Here is an 18,168-nt window from a genome sequence, read left to right on the forward strand (position 1 = left end):
AGCACTCAAACCTGGTGACCCCCAAGGCCTACACTCCGAAGAGTCCGTCAGGGCCTCTCCCTCCTGATTCAGGTCCAACCCCTAAAATAATTTTTTGCATGTAGACACTGCTCATGAATTATACAACACCCACGACCTTACACTCATGTTTTAAACACGTTCAACACAATTGCGCTACGATTTAACACTGGTTCCTAAATAGGAAACCTACATTTTCTCTTTAATAGTCCACATCAACGCTTTTCTCAAGATAACACTGGTCGGGTTATTGTACAATTCATAGCTTACAACACAAGTAATTTCACATCAAGTGTTAACTACGCACTTATCCACAACTAGAACTCATTCACAATTTCACATCTCATAGTGTGACAATCCACCATCACATGTTTACACGTATCTCACAAATTAACACATGTTCAACTTTACATTTATACTCAATCTCAATAACAATGTTATGATCCCAAAGTAACATGTTATTCTACAATTCATCACATACTCACAATTTGAATCATCATTTCATATCCTCAATATAACAATTTATATAAAAGACCATCACAACATGAGGACTAAAACCCCTCAAATAATATTACACAATTATATCAAAATCATAGGTCAAAACATACAAATATCAAGAGCACAATTTATCAAGCAATCTTCATTAGGACATCAATATTTTATTTATAATCATAAAGGAAAAAAATTGTAATTTAACAAACATCCCAAAATAAAACATCAATTTAATCCTCTAAGGATCCCTACACATGTTCTCACTAATCCCCAATTGTGAATAACTCATCCCTTACCTCTAAGCGGACTCACGTGTCTTCAGCCAGCGATAGCAACATCTCTAGCGGTTCCCTTAAATTATTTCAATTATTCCTCTGACTGCTCCGATAGAATTCCCAAACGTCATAGAGACGGAGAAGAGATTGAAACCTCCACTTGTACTGTCTTCATGCGATTCCTTTTTCTTCCTCCACGAATATTTTCTCGTAAATCCTAACGGTGGAAGCGTGCGGAATTAAATTTCGAACAACATATCCAAATTTCATGAAAATCCAACGGGTAACGAAACCGGGATCGTAGTTTTAACGAGACAGTTTTGGGTTTCTGCGGGAAATTAAAATGCTTCAATGCGAAGGACTTTTCTCTAAGCTCAGATATGATTTTGAAATTCCCAACGGTGAGAATGTTTGTAATTGAGTTGCGAACATGATACTCAAATTTCACTACGATCCAACGGTGAACGAGTTCTAGATAGTTGTTTTACTGAAACAGGTTTGGTGGGCTGCGGGAAGAAGAAAGGGTTTTGAGAGGAGAAGAGGAAAAACGAAAATGAGACCAAAAGGAGGCAACTGACTTAACATAGCTATTTATACCTAGGATACTCAGCCTATTATTTTCTCTATATTTATTTATTTATTTATTTTTACTAAAAAGCTTTTTAAATTTATTTACGAAAAATTGGGATGTTACACTAACCTTGTCAGCCAAGCTATTGTGAATTGCCACAGGCAATAGTTGTTGCATCAATACATGACAATCATGAGATTTCAAGCCAACCAATTTGAGATCATTAAGGGACACAAGGCTCTTGATATTTTAAGAGTATCCTTGTGGGACTTTTTGACTATGCAGGCATGAGATAGGATGCAACTGGTCTTATATACTCATGCCAACCAAGTCTTGACGATACTTCAAACCATCCTTTGTCTTGCCTTTAATGTTAATAAGGGTGCCAATTAAAGTATAACAAACATTTTTCTCCACATGCATGACATCTATACAATGTCTAACATAAAGATAGGACCAGTATGGAAGATTAAAGAATATTGACCTTTTCTTCCATATATTTGAATCAGATGATGGTTTTTTTTTTTTGTGTCTTCCCAAAGATAGTTACGATGTCCTTTACCCAATTATATACTTCTTTGCTAGCTAATGGATTCAGCACACTTTCATTTTCCTAAGTTCCATCAAAAGGTCTCTTCAATCATCGATATGGATGATAATGTTTGAGAAATCTTTGGTGCCTGGTATATACTGTCTTCTTTCCATGTTTTAGTTGGAAGAAGCTTATGTTTTTCTCACAGATAGGACATGCATGATGTCCTTTGACACTATCACCACTTAAATTGTCATATGCTGGATAGTCATTAATGGTACAAAAAACCATTGCACGCAACCTAAAGGTCTGCTCCACATTCACATCCAGACATCAACCCCGTGTTCCCACAATTTTCTCCAATCTTCAATCAACGAAGTCAAATAGACATCAATATCATTCCCTGGCTGCCTTAGACCCACTATCATCATACAAAGCATTATATACTTTCGCTTGATGCACAACCAAGGAAGGAGGTTGTAAATCATTAGCAAAATAGGCCAAGAATAGTGGTTAGTGCTTAAGTTGCCAAAAGGATTCATTCTGTCCGAAGCTAGACCAAGCCTTAGATTTCTTGGCTCGTCCCCAAAATTAGGATAGAGATGGTTGATTGCCTTCCATTGTGGACTATCAGCTGGATGTCGAAGGAATCCATTAGTTTTTCTGCTGTTTGCATGCCATGTAAGGTTTTTTGCATCATGTCCATTAGCAAACAATCACTTAAACCTTGGTATTATTGGAAGATACCAACACACCTTTGTTGGACAACTGTTATTTGCAATTGCATCAACACTGCATTCCCCATCATTGACTATGTACCATGATACCCCACATGTGGGGCAATTACATATTTTTGCAAACTCATTTTTGTATAAAATGCAATCATTAGGGCATGCATGGATTTTCTGGTGCTCCATTCCCACTGGACATAAAATCTTCTTTTCCTCGTAGTGATTCTTTGGCGACATGTTATCTTCAAGAAGCATCTTTTTCAATAACAGAAGCAATTCAATGAAGCTCTTGTCACTCCACCCAAATCGTGCCTTCAAGTTGACCAGAGTAACACCGCTGACAACCTTGTGAAAGATTTGCACCCCGAATACAAAGGCTTCTTTGAATCTTTTTGTATTTTGTCATACAAGGGTGCATGTGCTTGTTGAAAACCGTCTTGCCCAAGATCGCGAATCATATCTTCTATACGATGTCCCATGTCTGCATTAACCGGCTCAACCTGAGAGATTGTTGGCATGCCCGATGATTCCCCATGCCATATCCATTTTGTGTAATTCAGAATGATCCCCTCACATATAAGATGAGATCTTATGTCATTTATTGATTGGCGTCTCCCATTTGCACATTTGAAACATCGATAGAAAATTTTCCCCCGCAAAGATGGTGCATTACGTTGAGTAAATTGCAGGAATTCTTCAACACCTTCTCATAATCTTCAGTTATACATGATGCTTTCATCCAACTTTGATCCATGTTTCCCCTTTGCTGTGACACTTGATTGAGTTATCCGACATTCATGAAAACCTCACTTTTTTCATTAAAGGTGTGACACTATCCCATTTAGGAAGACATTGTTTACAGTAGATTCATACATATGGGTTAATTATATTTTGTTAATTTTGACTAAATTTCGGCAACAATTTGTATTAGTCTCCAAGTATACGACATGAAAGTGGTGACAGCTTATGATCCACCACATTCAAGTATGCACTCAGAGAACAAATTGAAATGTAGTATACTGAAATTTCGTCAAATTTAACAAAAGACAATTAACCCATACATATGAATCTACTATAAACAAAGAGTCTTCCCAAACTGTCCAATTGAACAATTAAAGATTCAATACATCGATTAATGCAATCTGTTTGTATTAATGATTGTATTGAATCTCAAATGGGAAAGTCAGGTTCACTCGCAATGCACATAAGTGTTTATATAAAACAATAGAGATATACCAACAAGCATGTAATAATCTTGGAGTGTGGGACATACAAATACATACCTTGAAAGATAGTGACTAAAGACAGGTAGTAGGTGACTTTCAATCTACCGTGGGAACCAGATGACATAGTCGGCTACACACACCACAATTCCTCCTTTTGTACACAACACTACAGTACCATGCAAAATATTCAAGTAAAGAGAAAGAAGATATGTCTCAGTATCACTAAATTAGCATCAATATTTTTCTCATTAGTCCATAATGTATAAAATATAAAACCACCTTCACATTCTTAACTAGAAAAGTATATTAATTAGTTGTCTATAAGAACCTAGCTAGATAACTTGGTCTTCTACATCTCCCTCTATAAATATAATCCTTTGCTTTCTATGTATCTCACCACTTATCACAAATAAACCAAATAGTGTTTTGGACAGCAATTTTTAGCAATAATATTATCCAATATAATTTTTTCCATTTAATCATGGCTGCACCACATGATAATGATCCAAGAAACATGGTTTCCATTTCAAGGATTGTGTTTGTGCATCCAAAGCTTGGGCAACCTCAGAGGGTTTTAACCCTTTCAAATTTGGATAGGCCGTGTCCAAATCTAATGCACTTGGTGTCCAAATAATATATCTACCGTTTGAATATGATGTTATGGTAAAAATAGGTTTGTTCAATCTCTGTAAACCATATTTGTCATGTCTTTGAATTAATTGAAATAATTGAAAGCTTTTTCTTTCAGTGCAACAAGCTTTTCTGGTTGCAGTCCATCAAGCATAATTTAAATGCATAGAATTTGTTTATTGATTGAAATATAATATTTTGACAGACATGCCAATTGAAATAATTTTATGATGTTTGGAAGTGTGCTTTGTAAACTACTATGATGTCTAATTGAGATGTTTCCCCTAATGAGGAATCAACTCACATTCAACAATTGACTAGTAGAGGGTGTTTGAAAATCCCAAGTTCCCAACTTGGACTAGAGATTTGTCCAACACTCAACAACCAAACATGACTTTCTAAACCAAGAATTTTGGTAACTTAGTGACTAACTAATATATACATTCCCTCAAACAAGAGGCAAGTTTTGGCTTTAATAATTTATTTTCAATGCTTTCTTTGATGAAATTGTTGCCTCCTCATGGCAAATAATGTCAAAATGCAGCTTATTTTGAGTGGCAAAATGTTGACATCTCAAAGTTGGATTTTGTAGGCTGCTATGTAGCCAACAAAATTGAGCTTGTTAGTCACTGATTTCATTTTGTTGCACTTCCCTCGGTGTGTATAGAATGCGGGGAGAAGAAAAGTAAGATTTATTTTGAAAGAAGGATCATCAACTCAACTTGTGTTTTCTGTAAGTAGCTTACTCTCAAGGTAAGGTATGGTATGGGTGAAGAAGTTAATTAACAGAAAGAGTATAATCTTTTTTGGGGGGTTTTTTCTTCGTGGATCAAGAAGTGATTTGCAAGAATCAGGACCGTAAGCTTTTGTATAGGTAGCAGCGGATGATGAAATTATATTATTCCCACGTGTTAACTACTGTGTTTATTATCACTAATCTCATCTCATCCATGTATAAATTTGAAATATTTCTCATATGTTATCCATAAATTTCCGACTTCTGTCCTTCATAAATCCTCAAATTGTATGTTTCCTTAATGTTATCTACGGTACGGACTATAATGTGCTATTATTTTGTTTCGGGTGAGGCGTGTGCAAATGCAATCTTAGCAGCGTGATTTTTAAAGAATTTTATTTATTTATTGATTTTTAACTTTATTTGGTTAATGTTAATATAGTAGAATATTTCCGAGGGTTAATTGGAATGACCAAGAAAGAACAAAGGTGAAATAGGACCTGGAAATCAGGAGTGCCAAGTTGCAAGGCAAAATCCAGGTGTACAAAATGCTAAAAAATAGGGTGGTTTCAGCAATTGCTGAAGCATCTTGCGAGTTGCACATATATGTTCTATTGTTCTATTTGCTGAATCACGCTATGCTAAAGAATATGCTGAGTTTGTGTGTTATTTAACTATTAAAAATGTTAGATTTGGCAGAGTCTATATATTTGAAAGAGTCATACAATTTAGATTACATATTGGAAGTTACAGTTGCAGAGTAGACTGTGTTTGATTAATTTTATCATGTTAGTCACAAGGTATTTTAACATGAATGAAGGACAGAAGTCGGAAATTTCTAGATAACATATGAGAAATATTTCAAATTTATATATGAAAGAGATTTGGAGTTTGTGTCGACAGCTTGTGTGGCAAGGGTGGCAAGGCAAGCAAAAGAATGGAAGGGAGCAAACTACCATCCTTCTTCAATTGACATTAAAGGCTGATGCAAACATTTGCCCCGATAAGCTATTTCAGGATACATGGTAATAAGGATTTGAAATTATATGCCTACACATTGAAATTATATATTTATTTTGGTAATAACGAGTTTGTGTCGCATAAAAATTATTGGAAGATCACAAAATTTTCAACGGTTTCACTATTTTATAGCATTGCCAAATGTTTGCAGTTGAACTTGAATAGGGGAAGGGTAAGCTGTAACAAGTTTCTTGGAATAATGTATTAACCTGCTAATTAGAAAATTAATGTTAAAAATAGCAAAGTCTTGTGACATGTTCCGATGATCATTTTTATTGATCAGTCTTGGTAGTGGTACTTACTACTTCGACTATCTTACAAAAATAAAACACACTTAGTGTAATAAGCATATCCAATCGAAATATTGATCATGATTGGATATATTGTATCTTTTGTTTCATGGATACGGCTACAAGTATCAGTAACAATATGGGTGTGCACAACAAAATTTCTAAACTAAGTTGTGGGTAAGTGAGGGTATTCCATACAAAAATATAAAAACATAACTCAAGTAAGGAAAAATAGTTACACGGAAAATAGAATGATCCACAAAATGAATTTAGGGTGTTAATTTGATAGTGCAAGAGTGAAGCTTGTATCATAACATCCTTTATGGTATAAAATTTAGCAGTTCTAGCTAGTTTTTCTGAGCTTCATTATTTGATTGTTATGCCTATAAGTTATCAGTACTTGGAGGTTTAAGTTGCAGTTCCTAGGTGTGCCACTTATAAGTAGCCTAATCCTTTTTCACGAGTATTTTTTTTCCTTTCATTAAGATAGTTCTATTTTGATGTAACTCCATGTGGAGCTTGTAGGCCTTGGATCTTCTTCATCAATGGAGTCCTTTGCTTTTTGAAGATCAATGGAAGCGAAATGGAGAAGAAAGAAAGATGATCGAAGACGCCACTTCAAGGAGAAGATGAGTCAATAAGAAGCTTACCACCATAGGAAGACATGGATAAGAGCTTGAAGGTAGGAGAAGATGAGTGGAGGGAGAGGGAGAGAAAGAGCACGAAATTTTGTGCCTCAAATGAGATCTGAATTTTGAAGTGTAATTCTCAAATGATCAAAGTTAAAAAAATGCACACACATGGCCTCTATTTATAGCCTAAGTGTCACACAAAATTGGAGGAAAATTTGAATTTATATTCAAATTTCACTTGAATTTGAAATTGAATTTGTGGAGCCAAAATTTCACTAATTATGATTAGTGAATTTTAGCAATGGTTCAGTCCACTAATCCAAGATCAAGTCCAAGATTCTCCACTAAGTGTGCTTAGGTGTCATGAGACATGTAAAGCATGAAGGACATTAACAAAGTGTGACTATATGATGTGGCAATGGGGTGTAGCAAGCAAATGCTCACCTTTCCCTCTAAAATTTAATTGGATTGGGCTTCTCCCAATTCAATTAAATTTATTTCCCAACACACACATCAAATATTCACTTAATGCATGTGAAATTACAAAACTATCCCTAATACAAAAACTAGTCTAGGTGTCCTAAAATACAAGGGCTGAAAAATCCTATATTTCTAGGGTACCCTACCCACATTATGGAGCCCTAAATACAAGACCCAAAAATAATGAAACCTTAATCTAATATGTACAAAGATAAGTGGACTCATGCTTAGCCCATGGGCCCAAAATCTACCCTAAGGCTCATGAGAACCCTAGGACCTTCTCTTGCATCTTTGGTCCAATCTTTTTCGATTTTTCTATCCAATGCCCTTAGGGGTTAGGATTGCATCATTTCCTCCCCCTAGAAAAGGATTTAACCTCAAATCCAGAGGTTCTTGAAACTCTGGGCTTCTTCCCTCAACACCTGTAAAAAGAATAAAAATATATATATTAGTGGTGTTTGGTATGTCAGAGTAAGGTAAGGTCTAAAAACCTATTTCCTGGGCATCTTCCCATGAGGGAACATGGTTCCTCACCAACTCAATGAGTGGTGCTACAAGTATAGAAAAATATGGGACAAATCTTTTGTAAAAGTTTGTTAAGTCATGGAAGCACGAAAATTTCCTTATACTTGATGGAGTGGGCCACTCAGGAATGATTTTTATTCTCTCAGGGTTCGTTGGAATCACTTTATCACCATTTAAAAAATTGAGGAAAGTAATGCAATAAAGCGTACCTTTTTTTATATTTTCATGTTGATTACTCCTACCAAAAAGTATGACAAACCTAAGGTGTCCCATATGAGCACCTAGGTTTGTATTGAAACAAAAAATAAGAATAAACCTACCTAATGAGTCCCTATGTATGTGAATCATGAAGATGTTGGATGCATGGGTGATTTTACGAAAGAGGGTTGCACCACTCAACACATTCATCATACCACCTATCATAGGGATTTGGTGCCTCATAATACCTACTTTGGGCACCTTGTGAGTATCTTGACTTCAAATTCTTCCTTATATCTCTAACATCATCCATCCATAATATGCTCTGTCTAATTGAAGGTGTAACTCAATGAACAAGCCAAGAAACAACCATATTGTTGCACCTCTTCCAAGAAGTGTGAAGGACATGATCTAATGCATACCTTTTGATTGAGCCATCGATAAACTTGACTTTATTTTTCGCACTCAATGCAGTGATCATTGATCGACTCCAGGAATTGTAATTTGATGAATCAAGAAGGGGTGAAACCAAAGTAGTTGTAGGACTCTCTCCTGGATGAAGGTAAAAGGGAGTATGTATGTTTAGGGACTGATCTTGTTGTGATTGGTAGCTACTCATGGTGAAGAATCAACTGAAAAGGAAAAAGGAACAAGGATGAAGAGTCGCACAACAGAGCTATGATATCAAAGAACTGACATCTGCCATTGATGGAGAAAACTTGCTAAAGAAGCTATGAGAAAAGGATAAAGGAAGGTTGAATTATTACTGAATGAGATTAGCTTACAATGATTATTCACTACACCTAGTTATATAGTTAGTTGCTAAAATAACTAACTTGCAACTAATTAACTTTGACTAACTCTAAATCAAGTTACAAGATCAGATTAAGAATTAGTCACCTAAGCTAACTCCTCTAACTCAAGTTAAAAGGATTACAAGCTAATCTATGCTAAGACTAGGCCCGCTCGGGTCTAGTTAGACCTCATATGAAGCCTACAACTCCAAATATCGTTCAACATCATCATCAACAATTGGCTTCTTTTTTAATTAAGAAAAATAGGATATGAAACGGCGTTTAGAAATTAAATGGGTATTTTTGGTGACAAAAGATCTCTTTTAATTTTCTGTTTTCTCTTATTGGAGTTCTCTATATTTCTCTCTCTTTTGAGTTGAGTCTTCCTTATGTTTAATTTTGTTTTTCGTCTATGTAAGCTATATTATTATTATTGGATTATCGTGGTATCCTTGTGGAAAGCAAATTAATGAAAGCTTAATCTTTCTTGTGATTGAGTATAAGTATTTTTTTTTCTTTTGCCTGCAATTATAAGTATCTTAAAAAAAATATAGATTTTATACTTAATTGTACTATGGATTTAGGCACGTAGTTTAGAAGATAAGTCTGACTTCTTAAAAAGACCCATTTCACACCTTGGGAATATAAATGACTATGTATGCATATGTACATACCTATATAAGCTCACTCAACGAGGTAGGTACTTATCCCTCAACAAGAACGTGTACATACAGGTATTTGAAGAGGTTTTCTTTATCCTGAGATTAAATCTTAGAATTTTACACCTGTGAATCAATACTGGGTTCATCGAGTGTCAGAATTCAAAAAAACACTGTGTTGAGTGTAATCTCTAGAAGTTAGAAGATTAAGTAAAATCTACAAAGGTTTAAAATACTAAGATGAAGGACCTGTAGAGACTGAGAATAAGATTGAGATAAGATTTCTTTAAAATATAAGATTTAAACAATTAGATATTAACAAATAAAAAAAATATAAAAAACTTATTAAACAATAACTAAATTTAGATCAAATGTAATATTAGATAACATTTTTTAAAAAAATTATTTAAAAGATAAAAACTAATTGCATAATAACTTTAATTTAAAATATAATTTGATTTTAAATCTGTTTTCTTTACTTAATAAAAAATGGTTTCTTAAAATAAATAAATAATACTAAATTATTAAATTTTTAAACACAATTTTGTAGATATTCTCTTTCTTATTAGTTTAGATTTATTGAAAATTATATTATAAATTTATTTTTGTCTCATTTTTTTGTTAAATTAAGGTATTTCTTGGCCGAAAATCAAGAACTACTCGGCTAGTTTGTCAAAATAATAAAATTTATTTATGAAAATTAATTTCTTTTAACAAATATTTTTTTTACTTACGATTTTTGTCTCACTTTTTATTTATTAAATCTCACTCTTAGTATTATAATTTTAACAAATTTTGATAAGTAATACAAATGTATTTAAAAGATACGTTAGAAAATTTGTTACTAACACCTCTATTAAAAAGATAATTTCTAGAGGCAACCAAACTACTTCCTTAAGAGCGCAAACAAGTAACAAGATCCAGCTGAATTTGAATGGTTCAAAGCTTGTACTTTCCCTTGGATTCAACAATAAGAGGTGCAGTTTACGGTATCACCATTAAATTAATCACTCTCTAATATGCATTAAATTAGAAAAATATCAGGATTAAGTTAAGGATTCATACCCCCTTAACGTCTCTATATAAATGAGCAAGTTCCTAGCCTATTAAACAAACCAGCACCTAATTTCACAAACAAGAAAAAACCTACCAATTACGTGAAGTCAGTGAGTGATATTCAAGGAGATGAGTGGCCAAAACTCCCATCAATCAAACACCTCAAAACATTATTCCAGTTCCCTTCAAAATCACAAGCATGGCAAATCTGTGATCCCTAGTGATGGTGATCACACATCATTGCAAAGGTTCATCAGCTCTAGTCATCATTTTGGGCAATCGCGGAACTCCAACATCATAAGTTATGAACAACAAGTGTATCAAGCAATTCAGAGTGCAAAATACACTATCGAATGGATACAACGCCTACAGTCTTATGAACGAGTAGTGGATCGTGCAATTCAGGGTGAAAATGCAAATAACCATGAATCGGAGCACTCGTATAAATGGCTAGTGGATCATGCAATTCGGAGTACTGAAAGAACATATAGCATGGCTTCGGGATTCTCTTATCTAGTGGATCTTGCTCTACGAAGTGAACGTAACATGGGACCGCGTTACTCATTTGAAGAGCTAGTGAATAACGCAATTCGGAGTGAAAAAGCGCATAGCACAAAATCGAAAACATTCAATCGGAGTGAAAAAGCGCATAGAAGGACATCGCAAACATTCAATAACCATCTTTCTACATGGCAAAACTCGAAGAGAAATGATAAATAATAAACCGCCTCTGGATTCAAAAACTACATGGCATATATCACCGATTCGGTATCTTCTTATATGTGGTGATTTTATTGCATATATTCATGTGGTGAGGGTCTATACAAGGGAAAGGGATATGTTACTGCAGCAACTTCTAAATATTGTTGAATAGTACTCATGATTCTTCCTTTATTTTTTTCTTGGTTTTGGTTAGAGATGATGAATATTCTCAATCCAATGAGTCAGAAACATACTCACTGGCGGCAGTGCATGCTCAATTATTATATTGGTCCAAAAAATTTTACATAATAAAAATCTTCCTTTATTTTAAATAATCATCAATATCTTTCATATTTTTTTATTTCTTTTCAACTATCACATCATAAATAATATTATGCCAATATTTTTTTATCTTTTTTCTCTCCTCCTCCTCAGTTTTGAATAACATATTGGATGTAGATTCCAAACTCGAACATTTCTCTAGTCGGAGTGAAAAAAATGCATGACACAACTCTAGTTTTTGTACTTAGCTTGTGCATGGTTGGGTTGGGTACTCTTGCTAATTGAGCTGAATGATCGATCCCCTCTTGTTCTGCCAAGTTCATCCTTCAACCTCTAATACGACCAGCGGGATGAATACTTAAAAAGACATTCCAATTCTCAATCTTTTCCAAATCCAACTCATATATAGTCTTTCTTAAAGTTTAATTTGTAAAAAAGATATTTGAAACACAAGTCAATTCTTTTCTTGTGTTTCCCAGGGACTTATAGAGTATCCGTAGCCCAACTCATTTTGGAGTATCAATTTGATTTACCCCTCAACCAATTAAAGCTTAAGAATTTTTAGTAAATATATGTACAATTTTATCTAACTCGACAACTTGTATTTCATAACTATACTTACTAAAAGAACAAGCAATATTAATAATAAAAGTCGATTTTAAAAATATTTAATAAATTAGAATAATTATCTGTTGGTGCAACAATGGTGTCTAAAACGTATAGTACATAATTCTTGCTTGGAAGTTAATTACGAGTTGTATCAAAGAAGGAAGCACGGGAGACCGGAGTTTAATTTGGATTAAAGGAATAGTTGAATAGGCAACAATGTTTTGTTTCGTTCAGAAATTTGTGCTATAAGTTTAATTTGTAATCTGAAACATGCTGTAATTCTTATATATATATATATATATATGTAAATCTTTGACATAAATCAAAAGTCAGTTGTGTTTTGAATTGTACCAGATACGGTTTTTCCCCTAAATACACCCCTTTTTCTCCTGTTTTTTTTTTATCTACACTACTACTTTGTCATTTAATTTCCATAATTACACTCTCTTTCTCCTTTTTGTTTTTTTTTTAATTTAAAATATTATAAAATATAAATATTATATTATATAATTTTTTTAATTTGTTTTTAAAATTACTTATTTATTAAATTAAATTTTATAATTTTGTTCTCACGTCATGACTGCATGTAAATCTTTCAATGTTGATCCCATGAACTATGTGTCGATGTTATTCACTCTACAACACATTTTGCACACGTATACGATGTTGGACATTTTAGTGTAATTGATCTCTTTATTATGTTAAAATAAGAGTGCACGCTTGTTTTAATGTAATAACGAGATGTTCGGTTTAGGCAAATTTTGAAAGTTACATGGAAGTTAATAAAACTACCATCAACGGTTGGAAGTTATATGGAAGTTACTAAAACTTCCATCAACGGTTGGAAGTTACATGGAAGTTACTAAAACTTCCATCAACGGCAATTTTTAAAAAGAATAACTTTCATCAACCGCCAAAAACCACATTTTCTTTGATCATAAATAATCATTCTGGTTCAGAAAGCATAACGGGTGACAAGCAAGTTTGTGAAGTTGGACAATCAATCTGAAAGTGTTATACACGACTTCAGATTTATCCAGTATCATCTCGATTTTTCAAATTAACCAACAAAAGATTGAATTAAATTTTTCGAGATGACGAACGATAGTTCGAAGATGACAAGCAAGTTTGCGAAGTTGGACAAGTTTGAAGGGCAGGATTTCAGAAAATGGCAGAAGAAGATGCACTTTCTCTTGACAACATTGAATGTGGTGTATGTGCTGAGTACACCGATGCCGGTATTTATGGAAGACGAAACTCTGGATCAAACAAGGAAGCGTTCGAAATGGGAGAACGACGATTACATTTGTCGTGGACACATTCTGAACGGTATGTCCGACTCTCTCTTTGATATTTATCAAAATGTTGAGTCTGCTAAGGAATTATGGGACTCTCTTGAATCCAAGTATATGGCAGAAGATGCTTCAAGTAACATATTCTTAGTTAGTAATTTCTTTAATTACAAAATGATTGATTCGAGGCCTGTTATGGAACAATATAATGAATTGCTACGGATTTTGGGTCAGTTTACTCAACATGATTTGAAAATGGATGAATCCATTGCAGTTTCATCTATAATTGATAAACTGCCTTCTTCTTGGAAAGACTTCAAGCATACCTTGAAACATAAGAAGAAAGAGTTGACTCTGGTTCAACTCGGTAGTCATTTGAAACAAAAGATGAAGCTCTTGATAAATTTAAAATTTATAAGAAAGAGATAGAACTTCATCAAAATGGGCTAATCAAAACTCTTCGTACGGATAGGGGAGACGAGTATTATGATCCGGTTTATTTTCAATCTACTGGAATAATACATCAAACTACAGCTCCCTATACACCACAACAGAATGGTGTAATCAAAAGGAAGAATAGAACCCCTACAACAAATCTGTTAAATAATGGAGGTTATTTTTTCGTTTAGTGGAGGTTTTTACCCTCCGCAAAATAAATTACGGAGGTTTTCAAAAACCTCCGCAGTTATATTCGCCACAAGCAATTAGCGGCGGTTTTCGAAAACCTCTGGTATCGAGAATATTTTGCAAAGGTTTTTTTTGTAGAGGTTTTAAACCTACGCTAACTGTGGAGGTTTTTTAAAGGAGGTTTTAAACCTACGCTAACTGTAGAGGTTTATTGGAAGAGGTTTTTATACCTACACTAAATATGGAGGTTTTTTGTAGGAGATTTTAAACCTATGTTAAATGCAGAGGTTTATTAAAAGAGGTTTTAAAACTATACTATGGAGGGTTTTTTTTAAATCATGCTAACAATAGATGTTTTACAATTGATTTTCTAATTCTCCTTATTTTCTTGTATATAATGATTTTGTATACTCATTTTAGTTTCATAATCTACATGTATTACAATTTTTCATTTTCTTATGATATCGATAAAAAAATGTAATAAAAAAACTCATAATGAGAACGTAGAAATTATATTTCAATAACCAGAATAATAACATATAGTTCAAAGATTTATAATTCAAATTTCTATTGTAAATCAAAGTATGACATAAAATCCATAACAAAGTAATATTAGTCTTGTACTAAACTTTAAATCCAAAATACATTATAAGCAAACTAAGGGTTGCTAGCACGAGAAAATCTTCTTGCATCCAAAGGTGTATTAGGAACACTTGAAGCATCATTTGGCTGAAATAAGAAAAGAAAAAACACTTAGTCACATATACTATATACAAGGGTGTATCACACATACTAAATCATAATGACCATCAATAAAAATAATCAATTCTAAACAATTGTTTTAATATTCTAAACTTATGCATGGTTATTACCTTGGTCATGTATGTTTACTTAAAGACCTAACTTGAGATAAAGAGTATTAAGAGCTAGCCAAAATGAATAAAATTCTACCTTAATATTGTTGATTAACTATAAAATCTGCCTACAAAACTATAAATTAATTAACTTAATAAACACATGTACCAATTACAAAATATATTTCCTTACTAATATGCGTGAATAAATTAATAAACTATAGACATATGTAAAACAGTTTTAAGAGTACATTGTGTATTATACTAATAAGTTTTAGGATACCAACAACATCAAGAGGAGAAACTTCAGATTCATCAACTATGCTTTGAGTCAATCCTACTTCAATTTGTTCCTGCAAACATGTAATAAAATGAAATATAAAAGTTTTAAGATTAAGCACAATCCTTGAAAACAATGTTACTAAAGAAAAACATACCGCTATAGTCTTTGCTGCTTCATTTACAAATGATCCATCTTTCCTTTTATGAGTTTCAATATATAATTGTCCACAACTTGCTAGCTTCCCAGTTTCTAACAATTAAGATAAATAAAGAGTAAGTAAACATTGAACTTCTTTAATTAGTAAAAGTTAACATTTAGTGTCATTACCAACTCATTTCTTCTTCTAGGATTAGCTTTGGATCCACCAGTGTGTGGAATAACTTATTTGCTTCGAATTTCTTTATTTCTCCTACAAAGTTCCTATATGCAAAGCAATTTCAAGTTTACAACTTGTAATAGTAATCATATAATTAGCTATAAAAACAATTCAATAATTAAAAAATCTAATTATAACAAGATAATAATTTGTATAAAATAAGTCATTGAATAATATTATTTAAAATATAATTTACGTTAATAAAAAAAGCTTAATTTTTCTAAGGGGTTCACACTCAACACAAGAACACATCAATTTCACAGCAATTTATCATTATAGGACATCAACTGATTCATCAAACATATATAATTTCACAGCAATTATAAGGAAAAAATGAAAATTATAAAAACACCCCAAAACTCATTCCAATTGATATCTCTAAGGACCCCTACACATGTTCTCACTAATCCCTAATTATGAATAACTCATCCCTTACCTGGGCTCACGTGTCTTCAGTCAGCGATAGCAGCATCTCTAGTAGTTCCATGAGATTCCTCCAATTTTTTTCTCTAATTGCTCCGATAGAGTTCCCAAACGTCAGAGAGACAGAGAAGGGATTGAAGCCTCCGCTTGTACTGTCTTGGTGCGATTCATTTTTCTCTCTCCATGACTATTATCTAGCAAATCCCAACGGTGAAGGTGTGCGGAACTTAAACCCGAACCACATATCAAAATTTCATGAAAATCCAACGGTTAACGAAACCTGGATCGTAGTTTTATTGAGACCGTTTTGGGTTTCTGCGGGAAAGAAAAAAGGCTACGATGCGAAAGGTATTTCTCTTATCTCAGACTTTGTATCAAAATTCCCAACGGTGAGAATGCTCGGAATCAGGTGTTGAACATGCTGTGTAAATTTCACGACGATCCAACGGTAAATGAATCCGAGATTGTCATTTTTCTGAGATAGGTTTGGTGGCCTGCGGGAAAAAGAGAGGGTTTTGAGGGAAGAAGGGGAAAAACGAAAATGAGGAAAAAAGGAGGCACCTGACTTAACATAACTATTTATACCTAGGGTACTCAGCCTATTATTTGCTCTATATTTATTTATTTATACTAAAAAGCTTTATAAATTTATTTATGAAAAAAATGGGATGTGAGGGAGAGTTAGAGAGAGAAATTGGGATTTTGTGATTTTTTTGAGAGGGAATTTTTTTTTGCCGGAAAAAAATATGATTTATTTTATTTTAAAGAGAAAAGAGTGGAAAAATAATATTTAATTAGCATAGGTTATAAACCTCCGCAAATTAAGCACAAAAAATGGTAGTTTTTAATAGATTAAGGAGGTTTCTAAAAACTCCGCCAAATAAACACAAAAAATGATAGTTTTTAATAAATTAAAGAGGTTTCTAAAACCTCCGCAAAATAACCTCCATTATTTAACATTTTTTTTGTAGTGAACCTTGAAAGAAATGGTGAATTCCATGTTATCCTATTCGGGTTTAAGTGAAGGATTTTGGGGTGAGGCTATGTTGACAGCCTGTTACTTGTTGAACCGAATTCCTAACAAAAGGAATAAGGTTACCCCATATGAACTTTGGCTAAGGCATATAGTCAAGTGTATAATGGGAAGTCTAGACACTTGGGTGTTAGACACAACATGGTTCGGGAGTTAATCATGCATGGTGTGATATCAGTGGAGTTTGTGAGAACTCAGCATAATTTGGCCGATCATTTAACCAAAGGGTTAAGTAGAGATCTCGTGAAAAGGTCGGCTGTGGGATTAGGATTAAAGTCCATCTGAAATCTCTTATGTTAAGATACCCAATTCCCATCTAATATGACATTAGGTGTTGAGTTCAATGTGGAAAGCTTAACATGTAGAGATTATAACACATCATCGAAAGTATCCCAAAAGGTATGTGTTCGGTTCTGCAAGTTAAGGAGGTTGAAGTATAACTTCTCAATGGTTCTTTTAAAAAATTGCATTTGCAGGTGCAAGAAAGAAAAGAACTACCTATATAAGCATGAAGTTTAGCCGCTTCAAGAAGCTGGGACTTGGCTTTGATATGCTTATGAAGGATAGGGACACAGGCTAGTAAACTAGTGTCGAGCAAGAGTAATGTTATAAACTATTGTGCAGATTATCTTCATGTATTCATTATGAATAGAAAGGGTTCAATCCTTAGTGACACCCTGATATTCGAATATTTGAAACGTGTAATTTGCTAAGATGAAATTCAATCGTCACGATATTTCATCTATGCAGTAGTTTGTGGTATGTTATAACTTTGGTGATTTGATCGGTAATTACACTAAAATGTGGGAGGTTTGTTGGACA

The 18,168-nt window shown here is 33.5% G+C and overlaps 1 long non-coding RNA gene across 1 annotated transcript; it reads right to left on the reverse strand.

The window, feature by feature from the left end:
- Positions 1–14,937: 14,937 nt before the first annotated feature.
- Positions 14,938–15,771, reverse strand: LOC114405402. Its single transcript, XR_003665197.1, has 3 exons — positions 15,669–15,771; positions 15,519–15,584; positions 14,938–15,106 (listed from the first exon to the last, which is right to left on the reverse strand). It is a non-coding gene; the product is annotated as an uncharacterized LOC114405402 (long non-coding RNA).
- Between the last annotated feature and the right edge of the window lie 2,397 nt (positions 15,772–18,168).

This window comes from Glycine soja, chromosome 3 (assembly GCF_004193775.1).
Source record: "Glycine soja cultivar W05 chromosome 3, ASM419377v2, whole genome shotgun sequence".
NCBI lineage: Eukaryota > Viridiplantae > Streptophyta > Magnoliopsida > Fabales > Fabaceae > Glycine > Glycine soja.